The sequence below is a fragment of the Zingiber officinale genome, chromosome 1B (genome assembly GCF_018446385.1).
Source record: "Zingiber officinale cultivar Zhangliang chromosome 1B, Zo_v1.1, whole genome shotgun sequence".
Classification (NCBI taxonomy): domain Eukaryota; kingdom Viridiplantae; phylum Streptophyta; class Magnoliopsida; order Zingiberales; family Zingiberaceae; genus Zingiber; species Zingiber officinale.
The window spans coordinates 104,459,412-104,481,410 of NC_055986.1; positions in this window are offsets into that span (position 1 = coordinate 104,459,412).

Consider the following 21,999-nt stretch of genomic DNA (forward strand, 5'->3'; position numbering starts at 1 on the left):
CTTAAATATATATTTTAGATAAGAAAATTGATATGAATACTCTAACACTGAGTCATAAGTATTCTCTCGCTCCGATCGATTCCTCTATCAGTATCGGTTCAAATAATCTCGAGGCATATTATGATAGGCCTCGTGATGTGATTTTTAAAAATATTTATTATATTTTGATACTAAATTAATATTTAAGAAAATATCAAAATATATACATGTAAATAAACTTCAATAATTTTTTAAAATATCAATCTTGAGTATTTAAAGCCAACTTGGGAGGTTTAATGATAATTATAAAATATTAAGTAATTTATTTACATGTTAAATTTATTTTGATATATCATAAAAAAATCATATTTCATTTAGGAAAACTACAGTTTTGTGAGAAGGGGTTAAAAAATATCTTACACAAGCTAATGTTACGAACTATGCCAAAATATATGAAGTAATCTTATATCCTTGTTAGTGTTATAAAAATAAGAAGTATATAAAATTTAACTAAGTGTATGAACATTTAGTTATTAAGAGGATCGATCTTTCTTATACTAGTTGGGTCTTCTAAGGTGAAAATTATATCTCATAATTTCAAGGCGAAGGCAGTTTAACAGGAGGCAAAGGATGAGAAAAGTATAGAGGAATATCACTTGTATAGGGATGTCTTTGTGCCAAAAGAAGAGGTTGGACACACTATATTTGAGACAAGAGATAATGATTTTGCTAATTTATTAGAAGACACAGAAACTTCTCTCTTCCCTGGTTGTACAACTTACACAAAGTTATCGATAGTCGTCACATTATACAATTACAAGTCTACGAATGATCACACTAATAATAGTTTCAATGAGCTCTCCTAAGATTTTAGGTAGCATGTTTCCAAAAAAAACCATACTTCCAAAAGTTATTTATTCAATGAGAATATTCATGTTTACCCAAACAATTGTTATCTATTTAGAAAGGAGTTTAAAGATTTTGACTCATGTCCAAAGTGTGATTTCAAGATGGAAGGTAGACAAAATCACCACCAAAATTCATAAATGAGTTCCTAAAAAGGTACTATGTATTTTCTCATGATACCAAGATTGAAAAAGGATGTTTACATTAGAAGAAAGGTCAAAGACTTGATTTGACACTCCAACTATAAAAGTCAAGATCATATGATACGTCATCTAGTTGATTCAATAGCTTGGGATACAATAAATCATAAGTGGTCAGCTTTTGCATTAGATCCTAAAATCCTCCAACTTGGTCTTGCTACAGATGGATTCAACCTTTTTGGTGACCTTAGTTCCAGATATAGTTATTGGCTGGTTATTTTGGTAAATTACAATTTTTCTCCATTGATGTGCATGGCGAAGAAAAATCTTATGTTGATTTGATTGATTCCGAGGGCAAAGTAACTAGGAAATGATATAGATGTATACTTGGGGCCACTTGTGGAGGATTTAAAAGAGTTGTGGGACACAAGTGTAGAGGCTTATGAAGTATTTATCAAGTCAATGTTCAATTTGAAGGTTATTTTGATGTGGGCAATTAATGATTTTCCAATTTATAAAAAAACTAGCTGGATGTGCCATAAAAGAAAAAGTTAATTGCCCAATATGTGGTGAAGACTTATGTTCAATGTGACTTAAGTACAGTAAAAAGTTTGCATACTTAGGCCACACGAGATTTCTTGCTCCTGATAATCCATTTCGTCAGAAAAAAGAAGTGGTTTAATGGAAAAAAAAAAAAGAGAAGGGAAACCTAGACCTTTGACTAGGCTACAAATTCTCAAGGCAGTGAAAGACATTGAAAATGATTGGAGTAAAAAATAAAAAGGTCATACTATCAATACTTTAAGTTCATCCACTTTAGTGTGTAAGTTTGTATGAACCTATAGCTATATAGGGATATTGCTTTCTTTTCTATTGAATTGCGGTTCACTTTCTTTCTACCACTTGATTTTTTTGTGTCCTTTTTGTTTTCTCTGTTATATCTTAATTGCTACTATTTCTTTCCATTCCCTTGTCTAAGTAATTATTATTAGTTGATCAAATAGATAATTAATTATATATGAATATGTTAGACATATTTTGATTCTCATGAGAAAAAAGTGTAAAATTTAGAACAATGAGAGAAAATTAAGACCATATTCACACAATGAGTCATAGAGGTTATGCCCGTTTAGTTTGCATGATGGTAAAAATTATTATTTATCAAATTTTATGAAAAAATTATAGATACACTTAATTAGTAACATTATTCTTTGTTCTAATAATTTTTATATGTCTTATACTTAAGGAAAAAGTAAATCCTACAGACCATATTCACACAATGAGTCAAAGAGGTTGTGCCCGTTTAACTTGTATAATGGTAAAAATTGTTATTTGTCAAATTTTATGAAAAGTTTTACAGATACACTTAATTAGTAACATTATGATTTGTTCTAATAATTTTTATATGTCTTATACTTAAGGAAAAAGCAAGTCTTACAGATACACAAATTACACGATCACAAGTTTGAATTGAAGGCCATAAGAAAAGAAATGGAGAAACTAGTACTCAAAGTATTGGAGAGAAAATGATAATAAAACTATCTCTTTATTATTTATAGAATTCGTAAGAAAAAATAGACAAATTAAATTTCTTATTTTATCAAAAATTGTCTCTTGTTATTTGCAGAAAGAAATAGAAGAGTGCCCACCTGAATCTCACAACACAACTAACATTTCAGATGATGCAATTAGTATTGTATTTAGCAAGGAAGCTCGAAGTAGAGTGCATGAAATAAGCTTTAGAGTTACACCATCGAAAGTTGGAACTTCTATACAACAAAATGGAATCGTTAAACGACTTAAAAGTATGATGAATAACCTTCAACAAGAAATGCAAGAAATGAGGTTTCTATTTTTCAAAATATGAGGCAATAAAATGAGTAAGAATAGATTAGTCAATAACAATATAAGATAAAATACATAGTCATCATTTGTTATTTGACATCATTTGTCTTAATTACTTCAACTACTTATATTCTTATTAGTAAAATTATCTTATGGTGATATTATTTGAAACAAATTGTTTGTAAAATTAGGTTGCTAGTAGAGGCATTAGTAGAGGAATTGGAAATGATGTTGGCAACAGTAGTCATGGATAAAAAAGTAGTAATGTTGGTAATATTAATCAACTTCTAACTGTAGCTCAAGTAATTATTTTAAAATTGTGTGTTTTCTAAATTAAATATTTGTTATAAAAATAGACATGGTAGAATTAATAACTTTGTATTGTTATACAATTAAAAATGAAGGATGTGAGTTATAGAGATATTGGTGATAATACTAAGTGTAAGCTATTTTATTGGTACGTTGATGGAGTTGTTGCAGAAGGTTAAATTGCATCCATAGATCCAAAAGCAAAAGTGCATCATATTCTTCTAAGTAGATCTTGTTGGAAAGCTTGGGTTGATAGAGTTTTTGTGGAGAAGGTGTACCTAATTCGATCAAATAATGAAATATTTTTTCTTGAGGATGCAATAGGAAGTACAATCGTTTGGTTATCTATGTTTATAGTTTTGTATGATTAATATATATTCTACTTATTTTTAAAAAAATTATGTTATTAAATGATTTTTTTACTACTAGTTTGGATTATTTTATCTAAGTGTGATATTTATAGTTGAATGTGATAATATAATTAATTGTTTGAGTTTTGGTTTTATAATTGTGTATGTGGTATATGTACGTGGTATTGTAATTTGTGTGTGGTATTATAATTGTATGTGGTATAATTTGTGTGTGGTATTTGAATGGTCAAACAAGTTAAGTTAGGTCATGTTGTGTTTAATCCTGTATCTAAGTGTGCATGAACTTAGGAGCATAGGGAGTCGAGCAAAAGATGCAACTAGCGAGTAGAACAGCATGGAAGAGAGCCGACGGGCTCGGTGCATCTGAGGGACGAGGTGCCGCGGAAGAGTACACTAACAGATGAGAAGGGAGCGTGCGGTGTTTCCGAGGGATAAGAAGCCGGATCGGAAGATTGCTCGAGGAGCAAAAGACGCAGCTAGCAAGAAGGTCGGCATGGGAGAGAGCCAACGGGCTCGGTGCGTCCAAGGGACGAAAGCTGTGGAAGAGTACGCTGGCGAACGAGAAAGAAGCACGTGATGATTCCGAGGGACGAGAAGTCGGAGCGGAAGCTTGCTCGAGAAGGCCAAAAGTTGGGTTCGGGTGAGCCCTATTCCAGATGATCGAGATAACCCAAACAAGAGGAACCAAAGCGAAAGACCCGGACCGAGGCGAGCAAAACCGGAGTGGAAGACCCAGATTAGAAAAAGTCAACTTGGTTGACTTTCTTGGTCTGAGCGTCGGGTATCCTTCCGGGTGCCCGGAATAGGATTTTATCCGAATCATGTTTGACCACAATCCATTATGAAGGGGATAAAGTTTTATCCCCCTCTAGGCATCTGGAACCTTTCCAGGCACCCCGAGCAAGGCTATATAAGTAACCTTGCTCCCAAAGCTAAAGAATAACAAGAAATTGTGAAACAACACTTGTACACAACCGCTATTCTATTTTAGCTTTCTATTTCTACACTTCCATTGCTGTAAAGAGGCTTCTCCATCTAAAGGAGAATTTTAGTGAGCTTCAACTTCCTTGGATTAACAACCTCCCCGGTTGTAACCAAGTAAATATGTGAGCCTCATCTTTTTAGTTTATCTCTTATTTTGTTTATGCAAGTATTTAGTTTAATTAAGTTATAAGTTCGAGGAAGGTTTGTTTTGCTTGATTTGTACAGGGGCTATTCACCCCCCTCTAGCCGGCCGCCGAGGGTCCTAACAAGTGGTATCAGAGCGAGAATGCCTCAGAAGGACTAACTGTCGATTGAAGCAACGAGATGGCCGGAGCTAACATCTACCCACCACCGTTCGAGGGGGAGTTCACGTTTTGGAATCGACGAATGGAGGTATTTCTTAAAATATATTTTAATATTTTATTAATAATGAAATATGGTTATGAAGCACCAAAGAACATAAACGAAGAAGAAATTGAAAAACACTTCTGGACCAAAAGTAGCGTGATGACTCTACGTCGAACTGTAAGGCTGAATATCATCTAATAAGCATACTACTGATGAAGGATCTCGATAGAATCGACAATTATCAAAGTGCGAAAGAACTTTGGGAAAAGTTATTGAAGCTCTACGACTAACCAATTGAAGCTGAACCCAACTCCTTGATGGACACTGAGTCATCGTTAGAAGAATCTGAGACTGAGGAAATTGTCGGGATAGCCCTAATAGTTGAATTCCTTCCTGAGGACACAGAAAGCTCATTGTAAATGAGCATCGATAAAGGGAGAGAGTTTTTGGAAGAAAGCAACAGTTCATGGGGAGCTACAAATAACGAGATCGACAAGGTAAGTCAAATACGATCTCTATTGGTGCAATATCCCTTGGGTCAGGTTGACTAGGCTGACCAAACTTGAATCAACTCAAACTTGAGTCTTGATGTTTGGATTTTGATGTTTGACAATACATGGACATTGCAGATGTAATCGTCTCATTGGGGAGATTGTTGATACAATTCCCCTTTGGTCAAGGGATGACTAATTTGATGTGAAGAAGTACTTGATTGGGGAAGTCCTAACTGGAGGTTAGGCAAGGGAAAATCCTGATGAGTGAAGTCAAGTGAAAGTCCTAGTGAGTGAAACTAGGCGGTTGAAAAATCCTAGAGAGTGAAGCTAAGTGGAAGACCTAGTGAGTGAAGCTAGGTAGGTGAAAAACCTAGTGAGTGAAAATAGGTAGTTGGAAAAATTTTGGTAAGTGAAGCTAGGTGAAAACCCTAGTGAGTGAAGCTAGGTGAAAGTCCTGATGAGTGAAATCAAATAGATAAAAAGTCCTAGTGAGTGAAGCTAGGCAGATGGAAAGACTTGGTGAGTGAAGTCAGGAACGTGGAGATCCAAGTGGGTCAAGGTTGACCAGACACCCAGTGTTGGAAAGCCTAAGTAGATCAAAGGATTGATCGGATACTTGGCATGAAGAAATCTAGATGGGACAAGGGTGATAGGATATCTGGTGGAAGTCCAAGTGAGTCATGGAGGACTGAACACTTGGCACGAGATGGTAAGTCCAAGTGAGTCAAGGTTGACCAAATACTCGGCATGAGGAGAAAAGTCCAAGTGGGTCAAAGAATTGACCTGACACTTGGTAAAGAAGTTCCAGCAGGTTAAGGTTGACCACATGCTAGGCAAAAAGAGTCCCAACAAGTCACGATTGACCGAATGTTGGGTTTAGGAACCTTGGACTTGAGTTTAGGCAAGTCAAGGTTGGGGCAATCGATCTGCTGATCGATTGACCCAAACCCAATTGATCAGCCGATCGATTGGGAGAGTGCTGCGACAAGAAGCGACCCAATCGATCGACCGATCGATTAGGAGCAAGTGTCACGTGTTGGTTGGTCCTAGGAAGATCGTACCGGTTCCACTGTACAAAAATTTTGTACAAGTGTCGAACCTTTCCTAAACAATATATTGTGTTCTTTAGAAGTTAAATTAAGAATCGCAGACAGAACTTAACATCGTTGATTCCAAATTTAACTTATCTGTTCTTAATGGTTTAGATTTGGATCTTAAGCGGAACTTAACACTATTGATCTAAATCCACCTATGTTATTAATTCCATTAAATATTAATTTCCAAAACTGGCTTCCAGGACTGCATGGCGAGGCACATGACCTTCTTGAATATGGGAGCAACCACCACCGCCTAGATAAAGCCTTTTAAGGAAAGCCAATATTTAATTTCCTTAAATAACTCTAGGTTAACCAAAAAGAACAATCGAATTACAAATTCGAAAAACAAAGAAAACACAAACTCGAAAAATAAATTCGAAAAATTAGATCTAATGCCTCTTGTGTTTGGAATTCATACAAAAAAATAACTAGTATGATGCGGAAATTAATTACTAATTATACCTTTCTTTGTATGCAACGACCTCTTGATCTTCTACCGTATTCCTCTTCTTATCCCGGACGTTGTGTGGGCAACAATATACCGAGATGAGAACCACCAAAACTCCTTCTTCTTCCTTCTAGGTTTCGGCCACCAAGAGCTCCTCCAAAGATGAAGAGGTTCGGCCACCACCAATGCTCCAAGAGATGTTAGAAACAAAGCTTCCTTTCTCTCCTTCTTCTCCTTGCTTGATCCGGCCACCAAAGCAACTCCACCAATGAAGAGGTTTCGGCCACAAGAAGGGGAAGAGAGAAAGAGGAGGGGCCGGCCACACCCAAGGAGAAAATAGAATAGAGTTCGCTTACATGAAAGCACCTCTACCCCCTCTTTTATAATCCTTGGCCTTGGCAAATAAGGAAATTTAAATAAAAACTTCCTTAATTCCTTTGCCATGAAAAGAAAATTTTAATTAATTAAAATTAAAAAACTTTTCTTAAATCATATGGTCGGCCACTTAAAATTCTCCATCAAGGAAAGTTTTAATTCACAAGAATGAAAACTTCCTAATTTGTTTTCGAAAATTTATAAAAAATTTCTCCAATAATTTTTTCCTTCATGGTGGTTTGTAAAAGGAAATTTTATAAATTAAAATCTTTCTTTTAAACATGTGGATGATTTCCAAAAAGGAAAGTTATCTCTAAAAATTAAAAACTCCTTTCAATCTATAAATAAGGAAAGATATCAAATCTTTTCTTAATCTTTTGTAGAAACTTATAAAAGAGAATATTTAATTTTTAAACTCTCTTTTAAATTATGAACATGGTTAAAAAGGAAAGTTTTCTCAAAATTAAAATCTACCTTTCAATCTACAAATAAGGAAAGATTTCAAATCTTAACTTAATCTTTTGTAGAAAGCTATAAAAGGAAATATTTAAATTTTAAACTCTCTTTTAAAATCATGAAATCCACATAAGAAAAATTTATAAATAAAATCCCTTTTAATGTGATATGGCCGGCCACATCATGCTTGGACTCCAAGCATTGGCCGGCCACCAACTTGGCTCAACCACTTGGTCTTGGCCGGCCCTAGCTTGGGTTCCAAGCTAGCTTGGCTGACCCCCTTGGGTTGGGTAAGGAGTGGGTATGTGGTGGGTATAAATCTCTATATACAAGAGGCTACGATAGAGACCGAGAGGAGGAATTGGTTTTGGTCTCCCGATGAAATTAAGCTTCCCGTGTTCGCTCCGAACACACAACTTAATTTCATCAATAATAATTCATTTCACTAAAGAATTATTATTGAACTACTGCACCAATCCCAAATTACGTTTTGGGTTCCTTCTTATTATGAGTGTGTTAGTCTCCCTGTGTTTAAGATAATGAATGCCCACTAATTAAATGAGTTATTGATAACTCACTTAATTAATATCTTAGTCCAAGAGTAGTACCACTCAACCTTATCATCATGTTGGACTAAGTCCACCTACAGGGTTTAACATGACAATCCTTATGAGCTTCTCTTGGGGTCATTCTCAACCTAGATTACTAGGACACAGTTTCCTTTTATAATCAACAACACACACTATAAGTAATATCATTTCCCAACTTATCGGGCTTATTGATTTATCGAGCTAAATCTCACCCATTGATAAGTCAAAGAAATAAATACTAAATATATGTGTTTGTTATTATATTAGGATTAAGAGCACACACTTTCATAATAACTAAGGTCTAGTTCTTTTATAAAGTCAGTTCAAAAAGAACTTACCTAAAATGGTCCTACTCAATACACTTGGAGTGTATCAGTGTAATTTATTAGTTAAGATAAACTAATACTTAATTACACTACGACTACTTCAACGGTTTATTCCTTTCCATTTTAGTCGCGAGCAACTGTTTATAATTTATAAAGAATCGACAACATGATCTTCTGTGTGTGACACCACACACCATGCTATCTACTATATAAATTAATTGAACAAATTACATTTAACAAATAAATATAGATATTTGACCATTGTGATTCTTTATTTCTAAATAAATGTTTATACAAAAGCTAGATTTTTAGTATACACTCTAACAATCTCCCACTTATATTAAAAGACTATGCTGCCATAAATGCTACCATACATCTGATTTCCAACCCTTCAACATGCCCATCAAAAGCTCTTGCCTTAAGGACCTTAGTGAAAGGATCTATAGGTCATCACTTGATGCAATCTAGGTGGCAACAACTTCTCCTCGTTTATACGATTTCTCGTATTGGGTGGTACTTGCGCTCTATTGTGGTTACTTGCCTTATGGACTTATGGTTTCTTCGAGTTTGCTACTGCACCACTATTATTACAATAAATTGTAATATTTTTTTTGGGCAAACCAGAAAATATGTCTAAGTCCATCATAAAGTATCTGAGCCATACAACTTCTATGACTACCTCAGAGGCTGCCACTTACTCAGCTTCTATGGTGGAGTCCGAAAAAGCACCTTTGCTTACCACTCTTCCATAGTTATGACTTCACCTCCTATAGTAAACACAAAACCCCGAGGTCGACTTACGATTGTCCCTATCCGATTGGAAGTCAAAATCCGTGCAACCCACATGGACCAAATTATCTGCCTTGTAAGCTAGCATATAATCTCAAGTGCCTCTAAGGTACTTCAATATATGCTTTACCGCAGTCCAATGTCCTTGTCCAGGGTTACTTTGATATCTGCTAACTATGCTCTTGGCAAAACAGATTCCTGATCTCGTGCATAGCATACATTAGCCTTCCGACAACCAAAGCATAAGGAACTGTCTTTATTTCCTCTATCTCCTTTGATATCTTCGGAGACATCTCTTTAGATAAAACTACTCTATGCTGAATAGGTAGGAAACCTTTCTTGGAGTTTTGCATGCTTAAAATGAGCAAGTATTGTTTCGATATATGAAGCTTGGGATAAGTAAAATATATTCTTTTCTTGCGATCCCTTTGATCCCAAGAATATATGCATTCTCCCAAGTCCTTCATATCGAATTGTTTGAACAACCATACCCTTACTTCTGACAACACTTTGATATTGTTTCCAACTACCAAAAATGTTATCTACGTATAGTACAAGAAATACCACCACGTTTCCATCACACTCTTTGTATAGACAAGACTCATTCAGTTATTAAATAAATCCATAGATCTGGCCTACTTTATTAAATCGGATGTTCCAAGACCTTGAAGCTTTACTTTAGTCCATAGACTGATTGAGCTTACACACAAGATGCTCTTTGCTCTTTGTAATGAACCCTTCTGGTTGCTATATATGGATGTTTTCTTCAAGACTGTCTTGACATCCACTTGCTAAATCTCATAGTCCATAGTAAAAGAATTCGGATAGACTTAAGCATGGCTACCGGTAAAAAATTTCCTTTTTCAACAAGTCTTGCTTTGAAAGTTTCTACCTTCCTATCTATCCCTCTTTTCCTATTGTAGACTTATTTTCACCCAATGGCTTTTACACCATTTGGTAATTTTATAAGCTCCCAGACTCTATTAGAATACATATATTCTAATTCTGTATTCTTTGTAAAGATGTTGCATCTTTATCTTGGAGTGCTTCGTCATATGTCCGGGGATCAAGTTCATGTCTACTAGGGATCAAGTCCAAAGACTCTTCCAAAACATGAATCTTTTAGGTTGCCTAACACCCCTCCCACTACGACGAAACACTTTTTGCAATTGTGTATCATTTGTGATACGTGTTGCAGTTTCTTGTGATATTTCATCTTGTACAGTTGGTATTAGGTTAGACGTGTCCGTTAATTTCCTTAAGAACAATTTTTACTCATGGGCTTATAGTTCATAGTATAGTCCTTTTCTAAAATCGGGCATTGGTGCCAACAATAACCTTCCAATTTTAAGGACTATAAACCTCTTTTCATTTTTCTAGGATAACTCACAAACAAGTGAACTCATGTCCAACTTATCAGTGTCTCTCACATGCTAGACCACCCAAATCCGAATATGCTTCAGACTAGGCTTACGCCTATTATGCAATTCTATGGGAGTAGAGAGTTCTGACTTAGAAGGTACTATGTTCACTTCCGTTTCCAGTGTATATCCTTAAAACGAATTTGATAATTTTCTGAATAACTCATCATCGATCTAATTATTCCATAAGAGCCTTATACCTTCTTTCTACTACACCATTCTGTTGGGGTGTACCAAGTGCAGTTAGTTGGGATTGAATCCCGACTTCTGATAAGTGACTCCTAAACTCTCCTAAGAGGTATTTGTTACTACGATTTCACCGTATTGTCTTGATACTTTTACTTTGACATTACTTCACATCAGCCTAGTACTCTCTGAACTAATCAAAGCACTTAGACTTGTGGTGCGCCAAGTAAATGTATCCTTATCTCGAATAGTCGTCTATAAAAGAGACGAAATATTTGAAACAACCTCTTGCCTGGATAGTCAAAGGTCTACACTAATCAGAATGAACCAATTTCATCATATTTTTGGTTCTATACCCCTTAGACTTAAAAGCTTCTTGGTTATTTTTCCTTCCAAGTAAGACTCGCAGGTTGGAAAGATTTCCACTATCAATGAACCCAAGAGTTCATTGGTTATTATCCTTTGAATTCTACTCAAGTTAATATAACCTAGCCTTAGATGCCAAAAATATGATTGGTTCATCTCCGAAGGTTACTTTCTCTTATTTAGAAAATGTGTTATTAATTTCCATTTATTGTATCGTGGGAGTTATTGGATTATAAATTGTCAACCAACATACTAGAATAGATAACTTTCCTATTTTTCTTGATAACAAGTTTGTTATCAAAATAGACAGAATATCTATTCTTTAATAGTTTAGAAACCGTAATCAGGTTCATTCTAAACTTAGTACGTAAAGACAATTTCTGAAAATCCATATTATATTTCTATCAGAGGATAAACATCTCCCACTGCAACAGCTGCTACTTTTGTAGTAGTGCCCATGTAGACGGTGTTTTTCTTTTCATATAGTTGTCGGGTTTCCTGGAACCCTGCAATGAATTACAGACATGATTAATGACATCTGTATCTACACTCCAGGTTCTGGTATATAACACCACTAAATATGTTTCAACTAATAAATTAAATACACCTATATTGTTCTTAGTTCTAAGAAGACAGTCTACCTTAATGTCCAAGTCCTATTTTCAATCATTATAATTGGGACTACTAAGGGGGTGCTTGGTTCGGGTAAGGGAATGGGAAAGGATATGAGAATGATTGTAAATATTATTGAAATGGGAATAATACCCATACCCCTCATATTAGTGGGGAATGGCCCATTCCTCTATTTAGAGGAATGAATCCGTAGGTCCCACCTTCATTTCCCCAAACCAAGCAAAAGTTTAGTTTCATTCCCATTCCAAACCCCCCAAACAAGCAACCCCTAAGTCTTTTCTATAGTAGAACAACTAGGGGATTGACTAATATTTGAAAACCTAAGAATCACAAAAATATTTGGTCAAGACCAACTCCTTAAAAATCCCCGTGAATTTTATATGCCACGATAGTGTGGACGTATACAAAATCAAAGAGGAGATTTTATACATTAATTTTATTATCTCGTCAACCTTACTTTATGACGAATAAAATTAATAGTTGGTCTATCTTTGATCAAATATTTGGTCAAAACTTTGAATTTAAAATAACATTGATTCCTCAAATAATATTATTTAAATTCACCAACACCTCAAACACCGGGAATTATGCATGCCACGTTAATGTGGACGTATACAAATTCAACATTCGTAAGAGGAGGGTCTTACCCATTAATTATCTTGTCAACCTTGAATTTCCTCAAACACCATGAATTTTCTATGCCACGTTAGTGTGGACGTATACAAATTCAATTGTTTGTAAGAGGAGGTATTACCCTTTTTATATTGTCAACCTAACTTTATAACAAATAAAATTTCCTCAAACATCGTGAATTTTGTATGCCACGTTAGTGTGGACGTATACAAATTCAAACATTTGTAAGAGGGGGGTTTTACCTAACTTTATGACAAATTAATAGTTGGTATTACTTTGGTCCCGCAAAATAATAGCAGTGACTCCGTTGGGGAGGATACTATTGAATGCGTCTAAGTGTATACCATTACATGATACTTAGTCCATTAAATAGGATTATGCCCCTTCAGTTGGAGAAGATCACACACTCCTAAATAATTTCCTATAACCATCCATAAAGGAAGTTTGATATAGTGATCCGCAACAAACTCATCCGTTGTGGAGGGAGGCACTCAGAGCCAACACGCAAGCTTGTTGCATCACTTATAAACCAGTAATAGAGACCATGAGATTTATTTTAAAAAATCTCTCTCCCACTTAGTTATTTAAGGTGAGGAATTTTAACCTAAACTAGCATTCATCACATGTATACACACACATCACAGTAAATAAAAACAAACAAATTTAGAAATTAATTTTCCAACTATTATGGCATTTTCCATCACTATTTTCAGTATGCTCCAACCCTAGCTGCTGCCATCTTTAGCCACCACCATCGGGTCGAGACGTCGCATCCATCTTGCTTCTTATTCTGTTGCGCCTCTAGTGCTTCAAAAGTACCACACCTCACAAGCATCCGATCCGCGACAAAAATAGAATTTTACATGTGTCGATCCTATATTCCACGAGGAAATGTACATGAAATCTAGATCAAAAATAAAATTCTAAAATCCTAGGGCTAATACAACTCCTGCTGTATTAGTTACATAAAATCATGCACACACACAATAATGCCATTGGCATGTCCAAGGGTCCAATCACACACAACATCTATAAGCCATAATAGTTGGAGTCTGCAACCAAAAAGTTAGCACATCCTACTATTATCCTGCCTAAATTATGTATGACATGTGCATAACCTATTTGAATTCTAAACACACAGAGGCAAACCCTAGCTCTGATACCAATTGTTGGTTGGTCCTAAGAAGATCGTACCGGTTCCACTGTATAAAAATTTTGTACAAGTGTCGAATCTTTCCTAAACAACCTATTGTGTTCTTTAGAAGTTAAATTAGGGATCGCAGACGGAACTTAACATCGTTGATTCCAAATTTAACTTATCTGTTCTTAATAGTTTAGATTTGGATCTCAAGCGGAACTTAACACTATTGATCCAAATCCACCTATGTTATTAATTCCATTAAATATTAATTTCCAAAATTGGCTTCCAGGACTGCATGACGAGGCACATGACCTTCTTGAATATGGGAGCAACCACCACCGCTTAGACAAAGCCTTTTAAGGAAAGCCAATATTTAATTTCCTTAAATAACTCTAGGTTAACCAAAAAGAACAATCGAATTACAAATTCGAAAAACAAAGAAAACACAAACTCAAAAAATAAATTCGAAAAACTAGATCTAATGCCTCTTGTGTTTGGAATTCATACAAAGAAAAATAACTAGTATGATGCGAAAATTAATTACTAATTATACCTTCCTTTGTATGCAACGACCTCTTGATCTTCTACAGTATTCCTCTTCTTATCCCGGACGTTGTGTGGGCAACAATTTACCGAGATGAGAACCACCAAAACTCTTTCTTCTTCCTTCTAGGTTTCGGCCACCAAGAGCTCCTCCAAAGATGAAGAGGTTCGACCACCACCAATGCTCCAAGAGATGTTAGAAACAAGGCTACCTTTCTCTCCTTCTTCTCCTTGCTTGATCCGGCCACCAAAGCAACTCCACCAATGAAGAGGTTTCGACCACAAGAAGGGGAAGAGAGAAAGAGGAGGGGTCGACCACACCCAAGGAGAAAAAGAGAGGAGAAAATAGAATAGAGTTCGCTTACATGAAGGCACCTCTACCCCATCTTTTATAATTCTTGGCCTTGGCAAATAAGGAAATTTAAATAAAAACTTCCTTAATTCCTTTGCCATGAAAAGGAAAATTTAATTAATTAAAATTAAAAACCTTTTCTTAAATCATATGGTCGGCCACTTAAAATTCTCCATCAAGGAAAGTTTTAATTCACAAGAATTAAAACTTCCTAATTTGTTTCCAGAAATTTATAAAAAATTTCTCCAATAATTTTTCTCTTTATGGTGGGTTGTAAAAGGAAATTTTATAAATTAAAATCTTTATTTTGAACATGTGGATGATTTCCAAAAAGGAAAGTTATCTCTAAAAATTAAAACCTCATTTCAATCTACAAATAAGGAAAGATATCAAATCTTTTCTTAATCTTTTGTAGAAACTTATAAAAGAGAATATTTAATTTTTAAACTCTCTTTTAAATCATGAACATGGTTAAAAAAGGAAAGTTTTCTCAAAATTAAAATCTACCTTTCAATCTACAAATAAGGAAAGATTTCAAATCTTAACTTAATCTTTCGTAGAAAGCTATAAAAGGAAATATTTAAATTTTAAACTCTCTTTTAAAATCATGGAATCCACATAAGAAAAATTTATAAATAAAATCCCTTTTAATGTGATATGGCCGGCCACATCATGCTTGGACTCCAAGCATTGGCCGGCAACCAACTTGGCTCAACCACTTGGTCTTGGCCGGCCCTAGCTTGGGTTCCAAGCTAGCTTGGCCAACCCCCTTGGGTTGAGTAAGGAGTGGGTATATGGTGGGTATAAATCTCTATATACAAGAGGCTATGATAGGGACCGAGAGGAGGAATTGGTTTTGGTCTCCCGATGAAATCAAGCTTCCCGTGTTCGCCCCGAACACACAACTTCATTTCATCAATAATAATTCATTCCACTAAAGAATTATTATTGAACTACCACACCAATCCCAAATTACGTTTTGGGCTCCTTCTTATTATGAGTGTGTTAGTCTCCCTGTGTTTAAGATAATGAATGCCCACTAATTAAATGAGTTACTGACAACTCACTTAATTAATATCTTAGTCCAAGAGTAGTACCACTCAACCTTATCGTCATGTCGGACTAAGTCCACCTACAGGGTTTAACATGACAATCCTTATGAGCTCTTCTTGGGGTCATTCTCAACCTAGATTACTAGGACACAGTTTCCTTCTATAATCAATAACACACACTATAAGTAATATCATTTCCCAACTTATCGGGCTTATTGATTTATCGAGCTAAATATCACTCATTGATAAGTCAAAGAAATAAATACTAAATATATGTGTTTGTTATTATATTAGGATTAAGAGTACACACTTCCATAATAACTAATGTCTAGTTCTTTTATAAAGTCAGTTCAAAAAGAACTTACCTAAAATGGTCCTACTCAATACACTTGGAGTGTATCAGTGTAATTTATTAGTTAAGATAAACTAATACTTAATTACACTACGACTACTTCAACGGTTTGTTCCTTTCCATTTTAGTCGCGAGCAACTGTTTATAATTTATAAAGAACCGACAACATGATCTTCTGTGTGTGACACCATACACCATGTTATCTACTATATAAATTAATTGAATAAATTACATTTAACAAATAAATGTAGATATTTGACCATTATAATTCTTTATTTCTAAATAAATGTTTATACAAAAGTTAGGCTTTTAGTATACACTCTAACATCGCGAGCACAGAAAGCTACCCAATCGATCAGCTAATCGATTGAGCACCTCCAATTGATTGGTCGATCAATTGGCAGTTAGTTTTCTCACGCGATCACGAGAAAGTCTGAATCGATCGGTCGATCAATTCAGGTAGCTTCCAGTGAGCACAGAGGCAATCTGAATCGATCAACTGATCGATTCAATCCTCCCAATCGATTGGTCGATCGATTAGGCCGTGACTGTTGCGTTAGATTAAAGCCGTTAGCGAGCGATCTCTTCGGAAGTTCTTCGCGAGATTCTTCCGATCTTCACATGAGCTTCTCCACAACTCTCCACCAGTTCTTGAAGCTTCTTGGAGCAAACTGTTGTTGCACTTCTAAGGTCAAGAGGCGTTCCACAAGGAGAAGAAGAAGCTAGGGTTTCAGTTTTATGTTGTAAATCTTGTAATATTTTACTTGTACTTGCTTCCCTCTTCTTTCTTCTTGTATTGAGAGTTTGTATAGGGCTTCTCCACCTTCGGTAATTACCGTAAAGGAGTGTTTTCATAGTGGATGAGTGTGTCATGTGTGTATCCTTGGATTAGTCACCTCTTCTTATGGTGGATACCAAGTAAATCCTCGTGTTAGCGTTGGGAGTCTTGTTTTGAGTCTTTCCGCTGCATATCAACAATAACGAAGCAAGCCAACGAAGCGCGACTAGCTATTCACCTCCCTCTAGCTACAAATTGACCCTAACGATCTCTTCCTCCCGATAAGTTATCAAAATTTATTAATTATTATTTAAAAATTGTTGCAAACTAGAAAAAGAAAATAAAGAATTACAGTTAATTCTAGCCAAATCTTGTCTATTAAAAGATTTTGAAAAATTAAAATTAGAAAATGATAAATTGAAAATATAAGTAGAAGACTTAAAAAATCGTGCATGCTTAAATGTTAAAAATCAAAATAATAAGAGCTATAATAATTTGAACTGGTATTTTAAATACCATAAAGGACAAATTAAAAAAATCTCACAAAAATATGTTTCCAAAAGTTTCTTGATTAATCCAGTTGGAAGGAACCTATATTGAGTTCCAAAATCTTGTCTTAATTAAAATTTAATTGGACTTAGGGCTTTTAGAGAGTAGATTAAATGTTTAATTTTTTTAAAAGGCTTTGTCTAGAAAGTGGTTGTTGCTCCAATAACCAAGAAGGCTTAGTGTCTCGCCACAACCTAGAAGGCGATTAATGAAATAAAATGTTTAATTGACTAACTGATTAAACATTTAATTATAATTAAATAATACTTTAAATAGTTACTCAAACATTTTTTGCAATCTTTTTAACTTAGAATTTTTTTTTTGCAAATTTGTTTTTACTTAGAAATTTTTTGCAAAACTTAGCGTTTCTAAAAATATTTACGTTATAATTTTTAAGTGATATCAAAATTATTTTCAAGTTTTTTTAAAGTTTTTTCAAAAACTTGATAAGCTCTTCAAAATTGTTGGAAAATCAGAGTTTTTTTTAAGAACTTTCCTATTTTTTTAAAAGTTACCTTTAGATTTTTTTTTAGTATCCCATTTTTTATATGATCAAAGGGGGAGAAGGGGAAGATTAAGTCTAGGGAGAGGTAGCTTATTTTTTACCTTTTACACTTTATTGCAAAATTTATTTCCTTCACTTTAATGTTGGTTTACCCTAATTTAACCTAGGTTTCTCACATCAAAAAGGAGGAGATTGTTGGTACCCCAAGGTAGTTTTGATGTGGTCAAACATGTTAAGTTAGGTCCTGTTATATTTAACCCCGTGTTTAATTGTGCAGCAACTTAGGAGAATAGGGAGTCTAGCAAAAGACGCAGCTAGAGAGAAGGACGACATGGAAGAGAGCCAATGGGCTTGGAGCATTTGAGGGAAGAGGTGTTGCGGAAGAGTACATCGATGGGCGAGAAGGGAGCGTATAGTGTTTCCAAGGGACGAGAAGCCGAAGCGGAAGATTGCTTGAGGAGCAAAGGACGCAGCTAGCGGGAAGATTGGTACAGGAGAGAGCCGATGAGCTTAGTGTGTCCGAGGGATGAAGAGCTGGGGAAGAGTACGCTGGCGGACAAGAATGAAGCACGAGACGATTTTGAGGGACGAGAAGCCGAAGCGGAAGCTTGCTCGAGAAGGCCGGAAGTTGGATTCGGGTGATCCCTATTCCGAATGGCCGAGATCACCCAAGCAAGAGGAACTGGAGCAGAAGACCTGAATTGAGGTGAGCGAAATCGGAGCGGAAGGCTCGGATTGGAAAAAGTCAACTCGGTTGACTTTCCTGGTCTGGGCGCCCGGAATCCTTTTGGTGCCAGGAACAAAATTTTATTCGGATCGCGTTTGACCATAATCCGTTGCGAAGGGGATAAAATTTTATCCCCCTCCAGGCGCCTGGAACCCTTCCAGGCGCCTGGAACCCTTCCAGGCGCCCTGAGCAGGGCTATATAAGCAGCCCTGCTCCCAAAGCTAAAGAACAACAAAAAATTGTGAAACAACACTTGTACACATCCACTGTTCTATTTTAGCTTTCTATTTCTGCGTTTTCATTACTATAAAGAGGTTTCTCCGCCTGAAGGAGAATTTTAGTGCACTTTAACTTCTTTGGATTAACAACCTCCCTAGTTGTAACCAAATAAATCTGTGAGCCTCGTCTTTTTAGTTTATCTCTTATTTTGTTTATGCAAGTGTTTAGTTTAATTAAGCTATAAGTCCGAGGAAGGTTTGTTTTGCTTGATTTGTATAGGGGCTATTCACCCCCCTTTAGCTGACCACCGAGGGTCCTAACAAGTGGTATTAGAGCGAGGACACCTCAGAAGGACTGACCACCGATTGAAGCAACGAGATGGCTAGAGCTAACATCTACCCACCAACATTCGAGGGGGAGTTCACATTTTGGAAGCGACGAATGGAGGTATTTCTTAAAACATATTTTAATATTGTATTAATAATGAAATATGGTTATGAAGCACCAAAGAACACAAATGGAGAAGAAATTGAAAAACACTTCTGAACCAAAAAGTAGCGCGATGACTTTACGTCAAACGGTAAGGCTGAATATCATCTAATAAGCGTACTACAGATGGAGGATCTCGACAGAATCGGTAACTATCAAAGTGTGAAAGAACTTTGGGAAAATTAAAGTTCTTGAAGCTCTTGTAAAATACCAAAAAAGGGCGAATAGCGATAAGGGAATTTTTCAGAATTTTTAGAAATTTTCTAGGAATTTTTCGGAGCTCGTATGGACGAGTTTACGAGGATAAGATTGGGCCCCGGGAAAGTCTGTTTAGGTTACCCCATTTAAACGAGGAAAAGTTTATTTTTCTTTTCCTTTAGATTTTTCTTTTTTCCTTCTCCCCACACGCCGTTTCCTTCGTTCCCTTCCTCGCTGTGCTGTGTCATTCCCGACGCCGATCCATTGCCCTAACCGCGATCGGCGGTTTCCTTTCTCCCGAGTACAAAACACAAGCCGATTCCTTTTCTTCTCTTCTCTTGCTCTTCATTGCCGAAAACCTTTTCCTCTTCTCTGATCCTTCTTCTCGCTGACTCCTCTTCACTGTGCCCTAAACCTCTCCACGTCGGTCTCCTCGTGCGATCCTCCTTCCTCGCGTCTTCCTCGCCGACCGCAACCCATGCCCTAATCGGCCGAGCCGATTCCCCCTTTTTCCTCTCCTCTGCCAATGCCGACCCCCTACCCTGTGACCTAGCCGCCAGCCACCGAGCGCCCTCCGATTACCGCCACCGTGCCCTATCCATTCCCGACAGCGCTTTGTCCCTCTCTTCCGTCATCGCTGTGAGGCCTGCATCGACCATCACTGGCAATTGCCCTCTTCTATCTTTGATCCACTGCTGCTTATCATCGGAGGTGCTGCCACCGGCTGTTGTGGGAGAGCGCCATCACACCTCTTCAGTCGATCTAGTAATTGATGGTGTCAAAGTCGCCGATATCCTGTGCACTGTTGCCCTCTCCATTTCCCAATCACAGCCTCCAACCATGAGGTAGACGCCATCTCCTCTACTCTTCTTTCGATCTGGACGCTCGACGCCGAGAGTCGCTGCCTGGGCAGTGCACATCTGCAGGAGAGAAGTCTGGCGTAAGGTTGTTGGATTGAGCTTGATTAGATTACAAGGTTAATTGATAGATTGCTAAGTTCAGGCATCTACTCATGTTGGACAGCGATATTGCACTAGTTCGGTCACCATTATGGCAGTGAACGCGCTCCGACACTGATCAAGCAGGTAATCTTCTAGAAATTAATGAGTTGTTGGAGGTCAATTCATTGTTTTATCATACTGCTGCAAATTGAATCAAAAGATAGTTAGGATTGGTCCGAATGGTGGAACGATCAGAGTTAATGGAGCTAACTATAATTGATCGATATTTAGTTTGGGATTTGATTTAGCTAATAAATTTATGTAGTTAGCTAAATCTATATATCATGTGTTGCAGGACTTTGTTTGGAGACATACGTCTGGATATGAGATTTATTGCGATACAGACTACGTATAAAGGTGGGTACCTTGACTTATCTTTGATAATGTCATGTTGATATGTTTAGTAGGTTATAACCCTTAGTAATGATTATGTTCATCTTTGCTTCGGTTGGTCACTACCTGATACCTGCTACATACTTATTTTGTTTACTTATTATGCACTTCATGTTAGTACCTACCTGATTATACATGCTTATAGGGGTAGTTGCACAACCATGTGTTTATTATGTTCAGGATCTAGGTTTTTATACCTTATCTGATCTGTGTACCTTTGATTTGGTTCATTGTTCTATGGTACACATTATATATATATATATGGATATTGCTATACTGTTCAGGATTCTGTCATGCTTAGTGTCATGCATCATTCGCATGATTGCATGTTACGCGATAGTCTGCTCCATTATTGTTGAGCACATCGTCAGTTTCATCTCTGTCGGTGCTCCGCTGGACGCTCATGGGTAGCATGACACAGCGTGGTAGCACGTCAGATTTGCTAGGTGGTGCTCCGCTGGGACGCTCATGGGTAGTGTGACTGGAGTGTGGTAGCACGCCGGGATCCCTCCCCGTCATTGTGCACCAGAAGATGAGAGCATTGCGCTCCCCCACTTATGATTTGGGGTAGGACGATAGGTGTACTCCGACAGCATCCCGTCCACTCGATCACTCATCAGGAGTAGTGATGGTAGAGTGCACGGTTGTCACAACCCTACCCACTCGGTCTCACCATCGTGTGTGAGATGGCTGACTGGAGTCAGGGGTGACCAGGACCCATCATTGACATCATATGCATTTATGCATTTACTGATTGTGTTTGTTGCACTTATATACTGCATTTGGATGGATGCATATGTTTGACATGCATACAGGATTTATGATACTCTCAGTCTAACGACCTGATTATTCTGATAGGAGGCCCTGGTGAGTACAGTTCTCTTCAGCCCCTTTCTATTATGCATTTCCAGCTTTTGTCTAGGAGACTGTACTCCATAGTTATTACTATTTGTTATAGTTTACTATACATGTGAACTAAGTATCTGCTGAGTTGTTGAACTCAC